We start from the raw sequence: 23,382 nt of genomic DNA on the forward strand, positions 1-23,382 counted from the left end.
GCAGATAGAATTGGGAATGGTTTGTCTGTAGCATGTCTGGAGATTGTAGATTGATTAACAAGTAGTGGATGATATGATCAAATTTTGTCTGGGTACAGTTGTAAACTAAAAGTTTTTATATTTGTTAGACATTTTCAAAGTTGATATTATTAGTGCTGAAAAATCATTTGAAAGTTGATGTCATTAGTGGTTGATAAGGTACATGTCATCAGTGCTAATGAACTCTTTCTCTTGGTTTTTATTATGAATAGAATTCTGAACTCACCTGTTCCAAACTGAATGATTAACAATATCAATCATTGATACTCCATTCTTGTTTTAGCTTTTTTTATTGTTTTCATATTATATAAAGCATTTTTAGATGCTGATGAGATTAAGTTTTATTTATTGTGCATAAATTTTGATTTCTCTCCTTATGGCCATAGGCTTGAAGAGTAAACATCATCATCAGTGGATAGCAATATGTTTTGTTTGACCAACAAGGGTTTGATACATTCCATCTATTTCATTGGCACAGACACTTTATTTACAGTTGACCAGTAAGGTTTTTATTTATTTATGTTAAACAAGTATTAATTGGAATGGAAGTAGTTTAATATTTTTGATGGAATATGATTAGTGTACTTTGTATATGCTAGAAAGATTGATTAATGAAGTATTATTGAAAAATGCCCAAGTATTGATATACAGTAATCCAGAAGTTGATCATATTGGCTAATAGAATTTTTTAGTAAGTTTAATGCACTTGTGGAATGCAACGCAGAAGTGAATTTTATTTTTTTAATGTAACTGAAATGTTGAAAAAATAGAGTAAACTATAGATAGTACACGATACACAGTTGAGCTAGAAAAATTTTAGCGCTCGTTTGGAGTAAAGATAACTTTCAAAACATATATGCTTCTTAGTAATTAGATTTGTGTCAAGTTAGATTTGTTGGAATACTGGAAATGCATTGCTCCTTAGTTGCAGTACTGCAAGACAATACTCACACGCTATATATTGCAAATAACTAAAAGGCTTATTTCATTTGCACTTTAAGCTTTGTACTGTGCAAAAGAAAAGCCAGTGTGGAAGACAGAGATGCTGCTGTGTTTGGAGTTCTTGGAGTTAAGATACTTGTCTTTTCTGTTTGAGTAAGCAGTGTTTCATAGAGAAACAGTAAATAGTGATTTTATTTGTCTGTGTAGTGTATCTGGTGGAAATGATTTTCTCTAAATCATGTCAGGTAGGATGGCATCCAAAGTAAATAATACATTGCTTGTCTTATTTTTTCCAGATGCAAATGTTCTTAATATGTCCATGCATTCTAATGCCAATGATTCACTCGCAACAGTTGGAATGCTTATTAGAGAAATTTGTATTACTTTTTTAGGTGAAGCAATTGCCTTCTGTTTGCAAATTAAAAAAAGGGAGGATGCCAATGGTTTAAGAGTATAAGTGATAAAGAAGAGAAAGAAAAGCTGATAAGAGAGTGAAGAGAAATGGGGCTTGATTTTGTAGTTCATGGCAAAGTACTTTGTGTTGGAATACATACAAGGTCAAATAATCATGACATCAGGAGTCAGACATGTTTAGCAAAGATGAGTTTGACTATTCCTTATGGGCTAGATCAGATACATCAAATTGTATACTTTATACAGCTGATTTTTGGCACGTATAGAATGGCATCAGGCCCATAATCTAGTTTGGACTTTTCCTTTTATATCCCTTATTTTTTTTTTTTTTTTTTTTTTCATACTATTCGCTATTTCCCTTATAAAAGCGTTAATTTGCAACTTTATTTGGTTCACTTCAACAAAATTCCACAATTGGCCATGGTACTTGATACAGATATTTTGATATTTTACAAATAGTATTGCCACTCATTCTGTTTCACTGCCAATAACTATGCAATACTGCAGCCAGTTCATTTGCTAACTTTTCTTGTCCAACGGCTGTGCATCCATGCAAATAATCTCACCAGACACATTGGTCAGAGTATGTCAAAAGAAGGTTCTTTTGAATGGAAATACTATGATGTCCCATTAGATCTGAATATTTTGGTAGTCTATGAATAGCTAAGACATCAGAAATACTGTACACTCTATGAAACATATCCTAAGAACATACAAGTGTCATTGCAGAATTAGATTCATACATTTGTTTTCAGTGATATGTTTATGATGGATTTTTTAGCATAAATTTTTGTGCATATTTATGAAGGATAGTAATTGGAAATAGAATCAAATTAGTATATGAATTTGCTGTGGTAGAATAACCACAAAATCATTACATTACTGAGTTATAGGTAACGAGTCAGTCAGCTGAAGAGCTTACCAGTATGATTAGATATATCAAATATGTCAGCCTGTTATCTCCCCCACTTTCCCTTCTCTGCCAGCATCCTTTGTGCTCACCATGCATTGCTGGAATGAATTGGGGTTGCTGTGTGTTGAATAACCATTATATTTAGTTAGGATAGTTTCCTTGTTTATCAGTTTCCCATGTTGGTTCTCTCCATACGCCCTTCCTTGTCTCTTGAACATAAACAGTCATTCGCTTGCAGTTATTTGCTTGATACCACGATTTCAAAGGTTTCAGGTCTTGTAATAATGGTTTTGTGTAGTAATTGAAATTTATGATTTAGGAATAATGACAGTGTTGGATTCACTTCTGTTGGCATTGTGGTAGTGCATCTAATCTCGAAATTTCTTAGATTTATAGGCATAATTGGAAAAAAATTAAAGGAAAGATATCTTACACATATTTCATAATTGAATTCAGTGAATGGAATTCTAATAAAGGTATGTAGTGCAAAAAGCCATAATCATTAATTGGAGAAAATTCCAAAGTTTAATTTTTCCTACTACAAGTTTTATGGGGCCTGAAGTGTTAGGAATTTGTCCATATACACATATACCCAGCTATATAAGAAAGGTGACAAAAATGGATATGAATTACAAGTATGGTCTGCAAACTGTTGGAAATAATTTTGAAGTAAATAGAGAACTTTTTGGAACTACCTAAGTGAAAGGCATTGTAGATAAAGTGGAAATTAAACTCATCAGTTCACATTGACTTAAGATAGTAAGTAAACTCATAGGGAATGGAAGTAGGTAGAGGGACTATTTATTCTTACGTAGACTGCAGGGAAATATTTGATACTTTTCCGAACAGGAGTTTGATAAAGAAGCTAGAGCCTAATTAGTGTAAGCACCCCCTCTTTTTTTGCACAGTTCTGTAATAATTAACATGCAGAACTGTTTACTCACTAATACACCTAAGAGTGCACCCTTCCTGAATGTATTTTTTTTTATCAGTTTGGGTAATTGGTTACATGTGGATTTAAGTCTGGAGTTCAGCACTCATGATATGGTGCAAAAACCCACTACTTTTAGCTGTTTACACTTGTGGCTCTGTACACCTGCATATAAACCAAGGCAAAACCTACACTAGGGTGGACCATAGAGGGAAGTTGGACAAACATATATCTGGGTCTGATGTACATGATGCCGTATTTTTCAGTTGTTCATGTTTGTTGTACTGGTATTAATGAAAGTGAATTTATTGATCATGCTGTTTGCGTTGCCATTGCTTGTATTGAGATGGGTTGCTCTTTATTGTTTTTGATCTGTATGTGCTTCCCCATGGACATGACCTTCAGCCAGTGACAACATAGTATCATCATGACTTTATATAGATGGGTCCTGATGTATTACAGTGATATGGCAGTTTCACATTTGTAGGGAGACCTGCCTTCTTTCTCTCATTGAGTCCTACCACAGTTGAGTGTGACTTAAATGATTTTCTCTCCAAAAACTTTGTAAGTATTGATGGTGTTGACAGAGGGGCAGGTGATTATATAGTGAGACTAACATAAACTGGTGGTTGTCATGGCAACAGAGATTGTGTTCATTGGAACTGCAATTCTGGGAATCTACATTTCAGTTTAGATATTTGAAAAGCATCTCATCGTTTTTTTTTTTTTTTTTGTACTAATGATCATTGAACTTAATATAGCATAGGGGAAGGAAGAACGTTTTTTCCAGTTTGTTTTGTCAGAGTAAGGTTGTTAGGACGTAGCTAGACAAAGTTACAATAGGTGATGTAAAGGGATTCTGTAATGATTTAGTTGAATTATTTAGATATAGAATATTGTCATATATTTACAGTAAGGCTAAATGCCATGGTTCTTAGAAGGATTTACTTAATCATAGTTCTTGATATTGTAAACTGTGTATTATGTAGATAATATACATTATGACTACCATTAGTTTCTGCACTTATCAGTGGCAATGTATAGTCATTTGGCATCATTGGTGACTGGAGGAGATTTGGAAGATAGAAGTGATTTGGTCCATAATGATGATGCTAGCTAGAAATGGTGTTGTTCATACAAATGTTGGGAGCTGGAAGTTGTTTGGCCCATGCTCATATTGATAGCTAGAAGTGCTATTACTGTTAGCTAGGTAAGTGGTTCGTCCCTTGGGTATTTATTATCTTGATCAAGCCTGATCGGCCGTACCTTACAGTGGCGTGAGGATGTTTAGTTAAAATGAATTTCTGCAGGTTTGTTAATTTCAAGGAAACCATAGCCACATGTCTTTTGTGTTGTGTACATCCGGAATATGAGGGTAGGATGTGTGAGTGGGAGTGTTCTCAGGTTCCCAGGCCTAGAAAGAGGTCGTAATCTGCTTAAGGAGGAAGAGCATCCTGTTAATCAGATCCTCTGTATTAAAAAATAGAAAGATTATGACCGGGGAGTGTACGTAACCCACTAGGATGTTCAGCGCTTACCGAACCTTCCACACCCACTGACGTAGTCGCTTTGATTCCTCGTCTGTCAAGAGGCCATGTGGTGGCCTCAGTGCTCTACATCAGATCTGTTGTGAAAATCAACAGTCTAGTGATAACCGGTCGTGGGAGCGTTTAGCTCATCTTGAATGAGTAGATAGTGTATAACTTTCACGAATGATGCTGTATGATATTCATTCGGGTTCCGTTTTTGCCTCGTGCGTAACAAAAGTTCTTAATACTGCTGACTCTCGCAGTTCGTTTCTATAGCTAATGTTTTAACCCAGCCCTAGAGCGAACATTAAGACATCTATCTTACTTCCTTCCTCCCGCACGTGTAGCCTTGATTACCCGTTCTTCTCCTCCCTCCTCCATCTCTTTGTGTCCAGCGGAGCGTCCCAGTATAGGCAGGTTCGATGGTATCTTCGCGGTGCGTGGCCGTGTATTGATCATTGTTGGGTGTTTGTCCTCACGTGTGGACGGACAGTAAATGATTTCCCCATCTGCAAGTCGTTACGCGTGACACATGGTGCTGCACCGTTCTTCTCGCTGACCGTGGATTGTTACTCGAACTTAATCCGCAAGTACAATGAGTGTAGGCATCATATTGAAGGATAACCCGTGAGTACGAAGAGTGGACATCATATTGGAGGATAACCCGTGAGTACGATGAGTGTTGGCATCATATTGTAGGATAATCCGTTAGTACGATGAGTGTAGGCATCATTTTGTAGGATAATCCCTGAGCACGATGAGTGTAGGCATCATTTTGTAGGATAACCCGTAAGTACGATGACTGTAGGCATCATGTTGTAGGATTTCAGTCGTGGTACTCCAGGAATAAAGTGTATGTACAGTTTGATAGTGGATGGATGGAAGGCGTCAAGATGTCGCACAGACGCGTTGAAGTTCACGTACTCGGGTGTTAAGTCGATCCCATGAAGGGGTTAAGCTATAGGACTCGTGAGGTTAAGACGTCGCACCAAGGGGTTAAATCTTCTTATTCAAAGGGTTGAGCTGTCATTATAAGGGGTTAAAGTCGTCGTACTCAAGGTTTTATATCATCGTACTAAGGATATTCTGTTTATTTCGTTGTTGTAATGGGTTTAAGACGTTGTACTTAAGGGGTTAACTCGTTGTACTTAAGGGATTTAGCTGTGTCGTACTAAGGGGTTAAAGTCGTCGTCCTTAAGGAGTTTAAGATATTTTCCTCCCGAGTCTCATACCTTGGGCATGAGGTTGGGCAGGCACGTTATAGGCACTGGGTTGATTAAAGCGAGTGTTTCCTTGCCATGTCTTTGTTGTGGGTGTTCGATAACTGGTGTGCTTGTCATTTTTGGGTGCGGCACCTTGGTGAGGGGTGGGCGGACTGCCACCCTCGTGGGTGGGTGGATGGTTATGACTCTCACCTCTCCCTTTCCTCTCCCCTTCCTCCTCATCTTTTCCCTTCACTCATCCCCTCTTCTCGCCCTCGCCCTCTCCTGTTCCCCTCGTTTCTCTTATTTACTTTGTTTTCCCCTTTCCCTTCTATGTTCTACTTCCCTCGTTCGCATTGTCCTCCGCTCCCCTCTCGTCTTCCACGTTCATGGCGAGTCTGTGTGAGCGCAGCTGTTGCGCCTGCACTTGTTAACTGTAGCATTTTACCCGTCATAGATTCTCTTCTAGATAATGGCATAAAACATGAGGGATAGCTACTTGTAAGTCAGTAAGGCCTTTGATGATATTATACTCTACGTGGTACATGATTTGACTTTGAAAAAGGGGCATTGATAATGGCTTTACCTTGTTGGCGAAAGCTTGTTCCTCGCTGGATTATGTTACGTGTTCGTACTTCCAGTCAGGTGGGAACAGAGTCATTCTCTCTTCCTACGAAGCCTCCAGCTTCACCGTCACCAGTATGTGCCCCAGGTACCTGCCGGAGCCTCATGACCCCTCCTGCTCTAATCACGAAACACCCACAGTGGATATATATATATATATATATATATATATATATATATATATATATATATATATATATATATATATATATTCTTTGCTGTACATTTATGAGGCGTGAAAACAGGTTTTTAGACCAGTACTGGTGGATTGTAAGAAAGGGGAGGGGAGGGACGGGGCGGGTCGTGAAGAACGTTTACAAGTCATTCACGGTCGGCTTGTCATTGTGTAGAGAGTGGGTCATCAAGTTGTCGGGGGGGGTAAACATGCACCCACGAGATGAGGTGGCGTCGCGCCGGCTACATGGCTCTGAATGACATCTTGGGTGACTTCTCTTTATGAATGTCTGCCAGGGTCACCTGATGGTCGTCTGCCTGTGTGTTGTGTGTGTGTGTCCCGGATCGAAGGTTGAGGGCTGCAGCAAATAGTCTCTCCGTCGTTAATGTTCGTATGTGGTTTATTTTTTTGTTATTGTTTCAGGTAATTGGTGGTCGTGCGAAGCTTTGATTACTTGTACAAGTGTTTCTTATCATGTGTTTTAGTGTTACTAGACCTAGCCTGTCCTCGTGTGATACTTGTTTCTAATTTTAAACCGGCAGCTGTTATTGTCACTATGACAGAACTGTCTTCTCTAGATCTGTGGTCTCTCGAGGTACGGCCTTCTTTTTCTTTCCGTTTCCTCAGGCCCATGTCTTTTTGTATGCACCGCTGACCTTGATCGCTGCCTTTTTATTTAGGGAAGACGGATCAGTAGGAGTGCATTTGTTTCCGCAGCGACTAAACCAAACTTCAGCTCACCTGGAAGGTACTAGACTACGCTCGACCTAACTAACCTTTGTGCAAATGCATCTAATCAGAACTAGATGATACGACTCGTCTTAGCCTGGTTCCCTCCATACCCAACCCTTCCTAAACCTACAGCCATTAAAGAAATGAATCACAAAGAGCAAGCTGCGTTCATCCCTTGAACACAGCTGTAAGAAGCCTTGGATTTGATTGCCTGACCCTTGACCTGATTCGTAAGGTCAGGTCAAAGGTTATATACCATACGCAAAGGTTGCACCGTCGTGCTCAAGTGGTAAAGACGTTGTTAGGGGAAGCTTAACACGGTGCCTGGCAACAAGACAGGCGTAACCTACTTGCGGGATGGTGGCCGCCTCCCATTCGCTGTCGGAGGCGAGTCAAGGCTCCTTGCCCGATGGCTTTGGCCGCAAAGCATGTGTGGGGAATGGTGCTCTCTCTCTCTCTCTCTTTCCCCACCACCCATGTGTACGCTCGGGTAGGTCAGATCACTTACATAGGTCCAGGACGGGATGCAGGAGTGTAATGGTTGCATCAGTGTTGTTGTAATCCTTCACGAGAACCCGTCTTGCTGCGGCCGGACACCTATGTAGAGTGACAGATGACGCCGGAAGTACGCGTTCGGTCACACGGAGCAAAAAAAGGATTGCTCAGACAACATCGTACAAAAATACAAGAGTATTTAGCGCTCCTGTCTGCCGAGGTATGGAAGAGGCAGTGGAACAGAGTATTAGAAAGTACAGTTGGCAACATTTGGGGGCCTGCAAAGCGGTGAACGTATGTGAGCGCTTTAGGCGCTTCCGGGCCGTAAGGCGAATGGTGTGGAGCGCGGCCGCCAGTGGCCCGCCTCTTTAGCTGCAGGACCCGCGGGCTGCCAGGGCCCGGACGCAAGCCCAGAGGACACAGCCCCTGCCCTCCTGAATAATAAGTTTATTGCAAGGTAGATCTGGTGTCCTCTCCTAGTCTGCAACACACACACACACACACACACACACACACACACACATTATATATATATATATATATATATATATATATATATATATATATATATATATATATATATATATATATATATATCTGGACACCACAGGAAATGAAACACGTTAAGTTCCCAAATGCACTTTCGTGTAATGATCACATTACTTGGGAAGTTATCGTGTTTCATTTTCCTGTGATTTTTTGCATATACTAGATCACGCACACCACTGTGACCTCTTGGAATAAATATATATATATATATATATATATATATATATATATATATATATATATATATATGTGTGTGTGTGTGTGGTTTTGCTAGTCCTATATACCATAACGGAGGACCACGCAGTGTCGAAATGATTTGCTTAGGTGCTGCTTAATAAATGCTGGTCATTATATTGTCTATACTTGTTTTAGGTAAGTGGTGTTCATTTGCTCGTTAGTAAAAAGAAATAGTTACCAGTATAAGTTTGATCTGTAATTTCCATATTATTATTAGTAGTAGTAGTAGTGGTAGTATCAGTAGTAGTAGTTGTAGTTTATTGGTGTGGAGTCAGGTGTCTCATCGAAATCCTTTATGTGGATTTGTTGGTTAAAGATGGCTTTTGCCAAATTGTACTGATGCTCAACTTCAGGAAAACTATCACATAGTTTTAATGACGCTGAGAATGCAGAAGTCTGGATGGAGTATTTAAGACGAATTGGCACCTGACGGCACCCTAGGAAAAGGTTGGTGTAACTAATGGCTTAGGGCGAGCAGTGGGTTTTATATTGGACCCAACGTAATCAGGGTAACGTTCTTGGTTAATATGACAGGAGGGAGGCCGGCCTCACTGTTGAATAAATGTTTTTATATTCACTTACAGTTGTGTGTGTTAAGGTGTTTAACGGCGATTCTAATCAGACGCGAATGTTTTGTCATAAAGAAATTACGTCTGTTGACTCCCATTAGTGTCTTGGTATGTTCGTGGATGGCATGCGAAGTTTCCATCTTTAAATAAATTCTGTGTCAAGACATCCAGATGTAGCGTCTCAAACAAAGGAAACTTTCTGTTCATCAAGAGGTGTGGTGGTGAGCGAGGCGCGGCGGGAGGACAGGGGAGGTGTAACTGACACATCACCTGAGTCATATCATGGAGCGCCCAGCTTATCAGTAGACTCAGGCAGAACACTGATGGCGTGTAAGCTAGAAGCGGTTGGTTGGTGTGCCTTCGTCGGGTTAGCCGACTCCCCCCTCCCCTCCTGTCCTTCCCTTCATCCTCCTCCTCCCCTCCACACTCCGCTAATCCCCGTGAGTGATGTGCTATTTGGGATTATAGTGGGTATCTTTTCTTTGTTGGAGAGCTTTATGAATCCTAGCCTTTTGTGGAGCGCGAATTCCTCCATGGGTTGGTGATGCTTCGAATTTTTAAGGTAATGGAGTGCGGTACTTGTGGGAAACCTTAGTGATATTACGCCTCGTGTAGCAAGTCTTTACCCACCCACAGCTTCCTGACCCACATTGCATGGATGCTCGGGCGATTCTCGCCTTATATCGCTCTATATTTATGACCGGGTTGTACTGGCGGGAGTGTTAGGAAAGTCTTCTGGGCGAGGACAGCGTCGTCCCCGAGGGTTGTGGCGGGTGTCCCCAGCGTACACGGAGGAGAGTGAGTGAGGCCTTGGAGAGCCGCTAGAGAGCGTGTGTAGCAGGCTTGTGTTGCAAACCCCCAACCGCCACTTTTCCCGCCCTTCGCCGAGTTTCCCGCGTTTTCGCTCGATGCTGCTGACCAAGCCGGTGTTTTTGCTTGTTTTATTCTGCTCTCTGGCGCTAGGTAATTAAATCTCTTGTTTTCTGTTTATAGAGCTCTTGAAGGATGGCGTACTTACGTGCCAAGTAAAGTTTATTGACCAGGTTGCAGGATACTTGATGTACCCTGTGAACCCTGGGCTTGCTTGAGGTGCGTAAGCCTATGCTGGCCGATATTATTCATCTTGAGCGCGGACCCCGCCAGAGGGAAGGAAGAGCTCCACACGCCACAGATGAACTCTAACAAGCTAGTAAGAGTAGGCATAGCACTTATATGCATATGATCGTTGATGCTGAACGACGAAAGGTTGACAGGTGTTGATATGTGGGCTAGCGTAGGGGCCAGTAGTGATGGACGAGTCACGTGGAGTGGTTGCTTCGGCTCGCAGACTTATAAAGTGGTGTACCAAAATATTTGCCCGGAAAACTTGGAATTGGAGGGGAATGACTGACATTTATGAGACGTTTTATTGATGGAGAAGTGTCAGCTATCATTGATGATTTCCTTTTCTCTGATCAGTGAACGATGGATAGGATATAGGAAATTGCGATATGCAAAGGGCGTGTAGAAAACCTTATCGGCAGAATATGTAATAATGGTGGGACTGTGGGTAATGTGAAGCAGTCGTGGAGGGTTGGGCTCCGGATGGAGGGGTCTGGCAGGTTAGGCTGGGCGAGGGTGGGAAGGAGGGATGGGAGGGGGGAGAGGTTGTTGGGTCGTGCAATAAACCGCCCAGTTGCAGACCGTTACCGCCAGCTTTATAGCCTCTTGTTCCAGTACAGTCTTGTCGCCACAGGTTCTTGACGCTGGTCTTCGGTCCGTGCTCCCTAGTCTTGGTTGGGTTTCATTATGGCGCATCTTTATCCCCCATCAGACTGTATCGTAAACGTCGAATTGACATGTGGTTCCTGTGTAGGTGCGTGTGCGTCCGGCTTGGGTTCTCCGTTTTCTTTAGTTGTGGGTGCTTCGGCATTGGCGTGTGTATATGCCACGCATCTCTTTTATTCATCCTTACTCTTGGATTCTTTTTCATAGTTCTCATCAAACTTAGTCATTGTTGGATACCTGTTACGGGAGGAGAGGATTTAACAAGACTTCTTTTTTTGTTGTTTTAAGCGGCTACCCGATGATCGCCTATAGCTTTGTTGCAGCCGCCTTTGTTACAAGTGGAGTTTTTTTTTTTCTACAACTCGTCTCAGCATTCATTCTGATGCCTTGGTGTGCTGTCGGCGTCCGGTTTATTCTTACCAAGATAACTTTTATTGTGTGTGTGTGTGTGTGTGTGTGTGTGTGTGTGTGTGTGTGTGTGTGTGATTACATGTCTGTACTTATTTGCAATGTTCTGGGAGGGAGTTTTACAGTCTTGGGACCCAGTTCTTGAACCCTCTTATCCAATATACAACTCGGTTTTCAGACAGATGTATACAGTCCACATTAACATTTCCGTCATTCAGTGTATTTCATTCATCCGGCGATGTTTTATACTCTGAAAATACTTCTTTAAATATTTGTCGACCGAGATTCTTGCTTAACTTCATGTTATGTCCTCTGGTTTGTGTGCATGTGATTACTGTTATGTGTTACGGGGAGAGAGTTTTATACTCGTGTGTGTGCACGCGCGCTCATACATGTTTTGCTTATGTCTTGGTAGTTTCTGGTACACCATAAACATCATTTAGGTGTAGTTTTAGCCAGGTTCCATTACAGGACGCTCTTTACCTGTGGCAGTTCCGTTAAGAGTTGTGTGAGCAGCGGTTGCCGGTGTTGTGTCCAGGTGTGATGAGGGGTTGATGGTTGGTGGACTCGCGAGCGTCCTTCATGCGTCTCGGCACTGCCGGAGGTAAACATTGCAAGCCTTTGTCACCTCTCTCCCCTCCGCCCTACTTCCATCACGTTCCCTCTCTCGCCTCCCCTGTGCTTCCTCAAATTATCCCTTCGCCTTTGTTTCGCTTTATCTCCTTCTCGCCCCTCCTCTTTATTTTCACCTACTCGACATCCGCCCCTTTTCTTATGTTATCGTCCTGTGTCCCGATGGCTTGGCTGGCTGGGTGGCTGCCTACCTCTTGGTTATCCGCCCGTGTCAGCATTACTTTCTTTGGTATTTCTTTGGTCGTTATCTCTCCATGTGACACTCGCTTCCTCGGATTTCCTCGAGGCTGGCTTTTCTTCCACGTTTGCTCATAGTGCATAATACAGGCCCTTCATACTCCTTAACTCCTTGTCCACTATTGTCCCCCCCCCCCATCCCCCAGAGTGCGTCAAGCTCGCAGTACTCTGCTGTTACTCATTTTTTTTCCATGGGTACTCTTCCTTCTCGTCCTCATTTTCCGAGGGTTCTGTGTCCCCCAAACTCCTCGTCGTCTTTTTTTGCTAGAGTGCGGAATTGAAGTCCTAATTACCTTCATGCCCCTCCCCCCCTTTTTTTCTCAGGTATTTTCCTAGTGTGTCATTTTCAAGTGTACTTATAGAAAGATCTTAAGTATGTGGTCCATGAGGGTGCGGTGTATGACCCCTCCTGGTGTCAGGTCTGAGTGGCGAGCGTTGTGTTGATGGCGCGGTCCTGGCTGGCCCGGCGGCGCGCCGCTCGGAAGAAGCGGCCGTGAATGTGTTTCCCAGAGTCCGCCCACACCGCCTCCCCAGTTGTTTGTTGGGAGGGGCGCCCGTGTGGTTGGCTAGGGCTACGGCCTGCAATAAAAGGCTCTGTTGCAAACCGTTACGCTCATTTTTATTGCCGCTTGTGCACATAGGCTGCGGTGACGGCGTCAGGGGACGCGCCGGTGATGGAAGGCCCAAGGGAGGGGGAGAGGTGGACTCGGATCAAAAGGATTCGAGGTTAGAAGGGGGGGGGGGATGGAGCAGGCTAGGGGGGTGGGGGTGTTAATAGGCTCACTTGATATTGAATGACGATAATTCCGTTAAGGGCTGGAGTTGGTCGTGGATGCGAGTTCAACAGATGGTGTGAAAGACGGTCATTGCTGCTGCTGCCGGCGGCTCCGGTATGGCGTCCTTAAGGCTTGATGGATCCTTTCTCTGTGGCCAGGATGAATTCCTCGGTGTCAGCCAAGATGTAGGCGCGGGTGGCTTCTAGCCGTCTCGGCCTCCAGCTTCTCTTTCTCAGCGTAAGCTCTGAGTTGAGGCATGCGAGTCGTTCTCCTGTGACTGGATTTAGTTGCAGCTGAAAACGAATTTCGTAGTTCATATGCCTTATTATTGTTACCATCAGGGCGTTTCGTAGATTTTTATTATTTCTCGTTCGTAAAGTTTCTGGTTCTCGTAGTCTGCAGTTGACCACACCGTATGGAGTATCTTACAGGTAGCTTGAAAAGTGTCTCGATATTTATTTATTTTTTTACTTGCTCCTTGGCGTTATCTGTTAACGGCCCCGTGTGAATAAGGACATCCTGTGCGGTGGTGTGAGCGTGTGACCCGGTGTTACCAGTTAGGTGGACGGGTGCCATAAAGATGGCAACGGTGCAACATCTGCCCACTTTATTGCACGGTGCCCACGCTGCTGCCCGCCTCACCTCACTCTGTCGCCCCTGCCCTACTGCCTCACCCCTTCCATCACCCCTTCCCTCGCCCTCTCCCCTTGCCGCGTCCCTCTCCGTACTGGTGTTTTATCATCTATCCTTGTCTGAAGCCCCTTCTACACGCTCTCTCCGACCCTTCCCCTATCTCCCATCTTCCTATCCACCATTCCTCATCCTCGGCCGCTCTCGCTTTTTACTGTCATTCCCCTTTCGTACCCTCGGACCGTCCCTTCCCATGGGGTTACCGCTTAGCCTTCCCCTCGGGCCCCCCTCCCCTCGACCCTCGGGAATTAAGCGTGACTCCTTTGAATGTACCGAAGGAAATATATTTTTTTTTCTGTCTTTTTGGTAACGTTTATTTTGCTGCAAGCAGCAGGCTCTCCGTAAACGGGAGTAGCGCGCGCGACCGGCGATCCAGTTCTCCAGCGCGGAAGATGTTTACGGGGCCACGCGGGGTTATTGATCAAGGCAGTTGACAAGGTGCTGTTGATGTGGCTGACACGCGGCCCAGGAGCTGTGAATGGTTGGCTCCCGAGATGCTGCCGCCGCCGAGTTGGTGGGGTCGTGATGGGTAGTAGTGGTGGTGGTGGTGAGTGTGGGGTGGGTGGGTGGATGAGACAGCTGTGAGTTAGTCAGGTGTCGCCAAGGCTCAGCATGTTGTCTGTGCCAGATGTCATAATTTTTCACTGGAAAGAGCCCGCATCAGCCAACGACCGTGAGGGCAAAGCAAGGCGAGCAACCTTCTTGGTTTTCCTCGGGGGATTGAGAGAGAGAGAGAGAGAGAGAGAGAGAGAGAGAGAGAGAGAGAGAGAGAGAGAGAGAGAGAGAGTCTCTAGCGTTAAGACTTAAGCCAGGGGACCTGTGTTAGACTGGGTTGTGCTGGGCAGGCAGGGAGGGTTGGTTGGCCAGGCCATTCAGCGGCGGCCAGTTTAGGTGTGTCTGTCCCACGATCGTTCTCCGTCTGTGTCTACTTTTATTGCGTTGCTCGTTACGGTGGACGGGTTGAGTTACTGCCTGTTTGGTGCCGGCCTGCGGCTTGCAACAATCTGTGACCAATGTGGGCCCACCGTTGTGAGCCGAACCGGACCGCGGCGTGGCTGGACCAGCGGTGTGGTGGCCCAGCCCCCCCTTCACCTCCCATGCACCTCCCTCGGCCGTAACGCTTCCATTGATGATGAATTGGATCAGGAATAAGGTTGTAGTTTTTACTGGGACGGTCTTCGACATCATTAACTTCATTCGAAATGTCCTGAAAGATATATATATATGTATTTGCTTTGTAATGTAGTTGTTGTACGTAGTGCGAATCGAACGCCGTTACGAAGGAAGGATTTCTGCAGGTATTGAGGCTGTTGACCAGTCTGAGGACGTAGCTCAAGATGTGACAGGGGTAGGAAGTTTTGACGACGCGAGGGGGGAGAACCCTGGGAGTCTCTGTCTCTCCGTCTGTCTGTCTGTCTCACGCCGCCTGTGTTATGCTGACGTTTCCCAGGATGGTGGAACTCGAGGGGAAGGTAAAGCCTCCCAGACTAGAATGGCTCTAGCGTGAAAGATCTCGGCTGGATGTGACTCACGGTGGACTCTGTGAACGAGACTTGTCTTCATGAAGTGGTGTGACCCCCGCGCTGAGGAAGACGGGTATTATTTTTTACTCGCGATGAACAGGAATAACCAACATACCTCCCACGACAGGAGTGGCTCAACATACTTTGCCATCAGCCTCACGAAACATGAGTCGAAACGTCGATGATGTGAATGTTTTGATGCAGAGTCCTGATCCAATTAGGTTCTTTGCATTGGCGTAATGTATATTAAACCTAGTGTTTGGTGTGTGTGTGTGTGTGTGTGTGTGTGTGTGTAATTGTTTTGTGTTAATGAGCGTGGACGATACAGGCGGACGTACAGGAGCTAATTAATACGTACATTTTTTCCTACACTGTTGTGGAGGAAAGGTATCGTGACTGGTTATAACTGTTGTTGATGATATGCAACTGTTGATGGAGGAGGAGGTTATGACCTATTGTTGGTGTACAACTTGTTGGAGGAGGAGGAGGTTATGATTGTTATTGCTGTTGGTGTACCGTTATTGTTGGAGGATGTGACAGTTATTGTTGATGGTGTATAACAGTTGGATGAGTAGGTTGTGAGTTATTGTTGATGGTGTACAACTGTTGGATGAGTAGGTTGTGACAGTATGTTGTTGATGTACAGCTATCGTTGGAGGAGGATGTTAGTTATTGTTGATCGTGTAGAATTGTTGGTAGAGCAGATTTGGATGATGATATCGTGATGGAGAGGTGGATGATGATATGACGGAGGGAGAGGTGGATGATATCATCGTGACGGAGGGAAAGGTGGATATCTTCGTGACGGAGGGAGAGGTGGATGATATCGTGACGGAGGGAGAGGTGGATGATATCATCGTGACGGAGGGGGAGGTGGATGATATCATCGTGACGGAGGGAGAGGTGGATGATATCATCGTGAAATAAGTCAGTAGCCAAGACGGGTGATGCCCGCCTCCCGGGCCTGTCTCCGGTGCTGCTGCTGCTGCTGCTGCATCCTGCTCCTACTAGGCAGGCGCTCCGGGATCCTTTGTCTTACACCCACAGCCTCAGAATCGCCCCTGACCTCCTGCTCAGACGTGAATCTCCAAGGTGTATTCCTTGGATCGATGATAAATCATTACTGGTACACCCTAGTCGTCGGTGATTGGCGGAGGGCGGGCGGTATATGCGTCAGGGGAAGTGAGCAAAACACTCGCTCCTAGTGTTCTTTAATCGCTTTATCCCCTTCTTGTCCCGCGTGTGTCCCAGGGGCGTCTTGAGCCAACCACACCTCCGTCTTGAAGGCGACTCCTGGTTGGGTATGAGAGCGCAGGAGGGGAGGGGAGGGGGGGTAGGTGGCTGTCCTCAGGAGGGGCTCCGGGGGTTAAGGTCCCCCGGCTGTTAATGGGGCAGCCGGGCCAAATTTGGGATTTTTGCAACGAGGCCATAAAAACTGATGCCTCCTCCCCCATAGGCTGTGTGTGCGTATGTGTGTGTGAGTGTGTGTGGAAAGTTGAAGAGGGTGTTGTGTGGGCAGGACAGTTTATTTCCCCTCACGCTTGGTTCACGGCCGGACCCTCGCATCTCCCACCCTACTGCCCTGCCCGCCCAGCACCGACCCGCCAGGCCCCACGCCTCTGTTCCTGCTGGTGCCGGGACTTCAGCACCTCTTGCACTTCATCTTGACACACGAATCGATAGACTCGTGTCCCGTCTACTCATCATCACCTGTCCATCCCTCTCGTCTGGTTAACAGAGATCGGACCCAAACCTCGCAGGACGGTTCCTCCTCACGAGGCCACACACTGGCCCCGTCAGTACCCACCCACGAGTAAGGCACTCTGGCAGATTAAGTTAACCTCGCCGGCAGAACGACGGAACACAGACTCAGCTGTTGATGGACGCTGCTACACCCACTGAAGGTAGTAGAGGACCATTTTCAAACTAACTAGTGAAGTGTCAGTGAGAAGAGAAGACTTTAAACAAGGTGGTTCGGGCGGCCCGACAGAAGGACAGGTGTGTAGTTGGCGTGACCGGCCCGCCCGGGACCCGCTGCCAGGTGAACTCTTGTTTATTTACATTCGTGAGTCGAGGCACGTGGTGTAACGGGAGCCGCTGGGCCAGCCAGCCAGTCACATGGGTGAGTTGGGGGCAAGGTCGTCTCTACACCTGTCTGAGGGACAGTGACTTGGTATTGCATTACAGGGAGGGAGTGGGATATTGATGTTCCCGTCACTGTTAGAGAAGCATTGGACTTGCATGCTGACAGTTTCTTTGACATTGTCTCGCTTGTGAGGGTAGAACACCTCCGAACCCAGTGTAAGGTAAGTGTAGTTTGTGGGGACACGGGACGCAAACTCCCAGTTGCATCCCTTCTCTTAACATATTTCGTTTCAGTTACACCCTCTAGGTAACGTAGATATTTCAGGGGAAAAAGTGTTTTTATATGTTCGAATTGAATGTTTTACTAAGTGTATCTGTCGGTAGGTTAGGTGTGAGGGGCGGCGGCGTCATGTTGAGGTAGGTCTGGCCACCGGGAGAAACCCTGGATGAATGACAATGATAGTAATCTTAAGAGAGTCCTGCTTGCAATCGGTGCGGTGCTTGAAGAGCAACACGACATTCAGGCCAGGTAATGAGGGGTTCCAGTCGGCTGGTGATCGTCAGCGGTGCACCGCCCTCCTCAGGTCTTCACGGAACGTTTCCATTTTCCAGATTTTGTTGCCAACTAGTGACTAGTCTGGTGATGGATGTCCGTGTATACTCCGTCGGGTAGTGTAGTGTTGTTAACGCGTTGTTAGGGAGAAAATGTACCGGCTCTAAGGGACTGATGGTCATCGTTATCGACAGGTAGTGATACGAACCAGGTCAGGTGCGTTATTATCCTTCCAGAGCTGGCGTCACGGTGCGTGACAGCCCGTGACGCAAGGCCCACATTGTCATCACCAAGTCAGACCTCGAGGTCAGTCGTATATACAGCAAAGAGATCGCTCGTTTCCTGCCGCGCTCCAATGATAAAAGTAGAAAATAGAATGGCTTAAAACCTGAGGAGTGAGTCGTGATGTTGTGAGCGATTGCATGCCTGATACGGCCCAGCTAACTTCTTAGTGTTGTACGCTTGTGAAAGTTGAGGGCCAGATCTGGGGCTGTACGCAGGGAAGCGTAGGTGTAGCTGGAGAGTGGTGGTGTTGGTGGGCGTGGTGTACGTGATCATTGCTGCTGTGGTGGTGATGTGTTGGGATGGTGTTGCTTGGTGTCTGTGGGAGTGACACGGTGGGAAGCTCTCGCGATAATGTGCTTTGTGATGGAGATTAGGTGAAAGGTCGAGATTATGATGGTGTGTTGATGGATGCTGTTTTAGGTGGTGGTGTGGTCTGTGGTGACTGATGGAATGTATGTGTATGTGTGTTTGTGTGTGTGTGGTAAGTCTGCTTGGAGGGTAATTGATGTGGTTGGCATTGGTCGTCATTCCTGGCTCGTGTGTGGTAGGGGATAGAGTTGGGGTTGGGAGGGGGGGGGTTGTGTGAGGCCTGGTAAGTAGTAGTAGGTCTTCAGGTGTAGGGCTGTAGAGGTCGTGATGTGTCATTGGGCGGACGTGAGGTGCGTCAGGGAAGGTTGGGCCGCTGTGGTCGTGCAACAAGTGTGTTGTGCGGGAGGTCTTGGGGGAAGGGGGGGTGGCTGGCTGGCTGGCTGGGGGTGGGGGGGTCGGTAGTTGCTACTGGTACCTCCTCCTAGTCTTGGTCCAGCTTCGTAATGGCTCCGCTGGTGCGGGAGGTCAGCAGCTTGCGGTGTTGCCTTCAACCTGGGTCTCGAGCATTTTTGGGAGTCTGGTCTTATTTGCTCTATCCCTGACCCATCTGCCGGCGACATATGGGGTCCCTCGTACGTGATTCCTCACCTACTCGGGCAAACTGGACGAGATATTTAATCCCACATCATACAGTCTTTGATTCGATGTTCGGTCCGACAAATCCCCCTTGAGTAGCATTGCAAAATGAAAGGTCATAGAATAATAACGTCTCGTGCCACTTCCTTGGTCCGCTCTCGGTCGGACTTGGACGGTAATCGAGTTAGGGCAATGATGGTGACGACTCCCCACCGACTAGCGAGGGTAGCTGCACGCGTGGACCTTGGTGTTATATTCGTCGAGTTGCATCATGAGCCGAGTGGTCTGGTATCGATGAGCGAGGCTGGGGCCCGTAACGTCAGCCGGGTACCAGTGCATTGCGATCCTCTGGCCCAGCGACGGAGGGCGCTCTCCCTTCACATGGTCTCAAGACTCCGTAGGCCAGTGTAAGATGCATTTATGAATCCTGCTCGTAGGTTTTCAGGAACTATATAGAAGCCAAGGACACATCTATCGATGGAGGGAAAAATAGTACTCGTAGAGTCGAAAATTTTGCGTAGTATGGCTGAGGTTAGGAGGATAACAGGATGGAAAATGGATGTGAGGAGGTTATGCGGCGTGAAGTCGTTAGTAAGGCACATGGGTGGATGCCGTTGGATGGTATGGTGGTTTGGAACGTGTAAACATATGATAGGTTGCTGAAGAAAGATACGTAGGAGTAATAGTTGAACTGATAAGGTTTAGGGATGTTTCAGGTGTAGGTGTTTAAGGATTGACCGGGGAATCGAGTGCAGTGGAGCCATTTCTTATGTGGAGCTGGTATGAATGGAGGCGCTAGCGTGGTCTCAAGTGGCGGTCAAGTTGCTGCGTTAAGTGCAAAAGTAAAAGGCACGTTTGTAAGTGTGGGAGTCCATGTTTCACTGTAACCCACCGGTTCAGGATGTGTCTGAATAATGTTGCGTCGGCTTTTTGTACCTGATGCACCCCCCATTGAATTGGTAATGGAGGGATAATTATAAATAGATTTAAAACTTACCACAATTGTCATCATTACGCATTAGGATTTACTGCATGGGTTGGAAAGTGGCTCTAATGTTATGCTCGTCTTAGAAGACGTTGCGTGGGTTTGAAGCTTATTCTACTTCATTAGAACGCCCTGGAGTTGAGTGAACTGGAATTCAATGTAAGTGTGCTCCGAAATCTACTTTATTGCTTTGTTTTGAGGTACAGAGAATGTGCGGTCAGTTTTCGGATAAGTGCGTCGCCTTATAAGTTACCCAGTTTACTCTGCACCTGCTGAAGAGCTGCCTATGGCAGGGTAACTCTTTACTGGGTCACACATTTCCCTGCTCTTACGTGATTTTCCCCCCTCCTTCAGCGGGTGGTCACCACTACCATGTTTCTGCGGTGGCTGGTCGCTGATGCGTCTAATGGAGCTTCTTATGATATATTGATTTAAACATTACGTGTAGGGGGATCCTGAAATATATATGTGGTGTGAGGAAAGTGGCGACTTCTCGCTCGCGGTGTTAGCGTACGTAGGAGTAGTCCGGGAAAACTTTTTTCGAAGGCCTGATTTTAGTTCAGGAAATTTGATGGAAGATGATCTCGTTCCAAGCTAATCAAACAGATTCGCAGTGGTCACAAATCAGGCATCTTCCATACCGGCCATTTTTTAACCTAATTTTCTGTCCCCCAGGGTTACATCGGCCTGTTGATTGTCAAATTGTTCATTATGTCGTAAAGTTTAAGCATGATTGATGATAACGAATTTTTTATTTTAGCGGTTTCTCGCGTTTGCGAGTTAGCCCCATGAGCAGACAGAGAAACTGCTTCATTCGCTCACATCCACCACTCTCTAGGTGTACTTAAACCCGAGTCCTATCTCTTTAATCAGGCCCCACAGACCTTACCATGGTTTCCTCTGTCCCCTTCATGCGCCTCGTTCAGCCCACTTACAGCACGTCGTCTCTTGTATGCCACATCACTCCAAAACGCTCTATCCCTTGCACGCCTCAGTGATGATAATGATTTATTAAAAATGCTGTTGCTACTACCACCACCACCACCACCACTACTACTACTACTACTACTACTACTACTACTACTACTACTACTACTACTACTACTAACACTACTACTAATGATGATGATAATGATAGTTGTACTTTGGGAACACGTCTATAATTTGAGAATCAAGTCATTATCATGGAAGTAACTGAAGCAGTACAATACTTATAGCGTTACAGTGTGTGTGTGTGTGTGTGTGTGTGTGTGTGTAGCACTGCCATATATAACCATTGGTTGATGAACACCTTGCTTACCAAGACGAAGGTGTTGTCGAGGGCGGAGCCCCCGGCTTCCGCCGTCTCGTTGCTCTAGTTTTGCTGTGTGTCTTTTTGCTGGCCACTTCCTCCTAACCCTTCCCTTCCCCAGGTGTTCCCATTTGCCCACTTCGATTTCATTTTTTTTTTTTTTTTTTTTTTTTTTTCAGTAAGTGTAGCCACCGAGAGTGTTATTATGAGAGGCCTGGCATGGGGAATTAACGCAAAGGCCGGTTACTCCTCGGGTGTGTGCAAGGGAGGAGTGTTGAGGTGATGTTGCTAGGCGGATTAGAGGCATTTCTAGGTACGGGAAGACCTACGGTGGTGGGCGGGCGGGCAGGCGGGCGGGCAGGGAGGGGCGTCAGTCGGCGGGGAGTACTATATGAACCTTGGTGGGAGGTAGGAGGGAAGGGGGGACCCGCTCACCCAGGCCCCCCTACCACTTACCGGCACACCCAGCCTCCCCCCCTCCCCCTCCTCCCTTACCCCTTGCTTGACAAGGGGAGGGAAAGGTCGCTATACTTGGTCCACTTCCTAGTAGCCACCTGGTGTGGCGCCACCTGTAAACCTCTGAAGTGGCCACCCGTAACCACCTGATGTGGCCACCTGACGCTGATCTTGGGAACACTGTTTCACTTCATATTGGAGTACCATCATAGCACCGGGTGGGGTCACGCGCATCGACCTGACCTAGGGTAGGGGGGGGCACGTGGCACCACCTGACCTGGGGGCGCGCGCGCGCCACGTGGCACTACTTGACCTGAGAACAACCTGGCCTCGGGTCAGGAGGTATAACCTGTAGCGACAGGTCAGGTCACACATATGATCGGGTGACTTGCGTCGTCAGCTGTGTACGGCCGTCACACGGTACACGTGGAGTCATCAGACAGCGGTGGTCCCAGGAGGGACCCCTGTCTGTGATCGTGTGAGAGGCAGCCCCCCAGGGTATATATACGTATGTGTGTGTGCTGGATCAGGCCGGGTAATGACTGGTGACGAGCGGAGGGAACCGGAGCGTCACCCACACTCCTATGGTAAATATCATCCCATTTACCGGCCCTCACCCCCCATACCACACCACCCCCTCGCCTCGCCTCCCCTGCCCTTCCCTTTCCCTCCCCCCTTCCCCCCCTGCTTACGAGTGGCCCACCGCTACCTTGCTGTTGCAGCTGCTGTGTGCCTGGCCAAGCCCGAGTCTCGCCCGCCTTGCCCATCTGCCGTCCTGGGTCCTGCCTCCGCCCTGGGCGCAGGACTGCACCGGCACATGGCTATAACCCGACCCCTTGGGACGCCGCGCCGTGTCTCGCTGTAATTGTCTTTTGTGTGTCTGTGTCTGCGGTTGTTTCTGTATAATTGTGTCTGTCTGTGGATTGACTTTTGTTTATACGTATCATGTTTGTTCATGCGTGTGTGTGTGTACGTAGTTGTTTATATATGTACGTGCAGGGTTCACCGAATCCGCGTGGTAGTGTGGGACACGTGGTGAGATACATAGTAATGTGGGGGCACGTGGGTAGCACTTGGAAGTGTAGCGGCACGTGGTGGTGTGCTGGCATGTAGAAAGCAACACGTGGTAGTGTGGGGGGCACGTGGAAACCAACGCCTGGTGGTGTGGGGGCACGTGGGAAGCAGAACGTGGTAGTATGGAGGAACGTGGAGAGCGGCACGTGTTACTTGGGTTACGTGGTAGTGGGGATACGTGGAAAGCGACACGTGGTAGTGTGGATACGTGGAGAGCAACACGTGGTAGTGGGGATACGATGAGAGACACGTGATGGCACATGGAGTGCGACACGTGTTTGTGTAGGAGTACGTGGAGAAGGAAGCGTGGGGGGGGGGCACGT

General features: G+C 46.6%; 1 protein-coding gene across 4 annotated transcripts in view; it reads left to right on the forward strand.

Annotated features, from left to right (window-relative positions):
- The window catches only part of LOC139747371 (uncharacterized), a 168,122-nt gene that overhangs the window by 8,949 nt on the left and 135,791 nt on the right, over positions 1-23,382 (forward strand). The gene's annotated exons all lie outside the window — the stretch shown is intronic.

Source organism: Panulirus ornatus, chromosome 68, assembly GCF_036320965.1.
Source record: "Panulirus ornatus isolate Po-2019 chromosome 68, ASM3632096v1, whole genome shotgun sequence".
In the NCBI taxonomy this organism is placed as follows: Eukaryota; Metazoa; Arthropoda; class Malacostraca; order Decapoda; family Palinuridae; genus Panulirus; species Panulirus ornatus.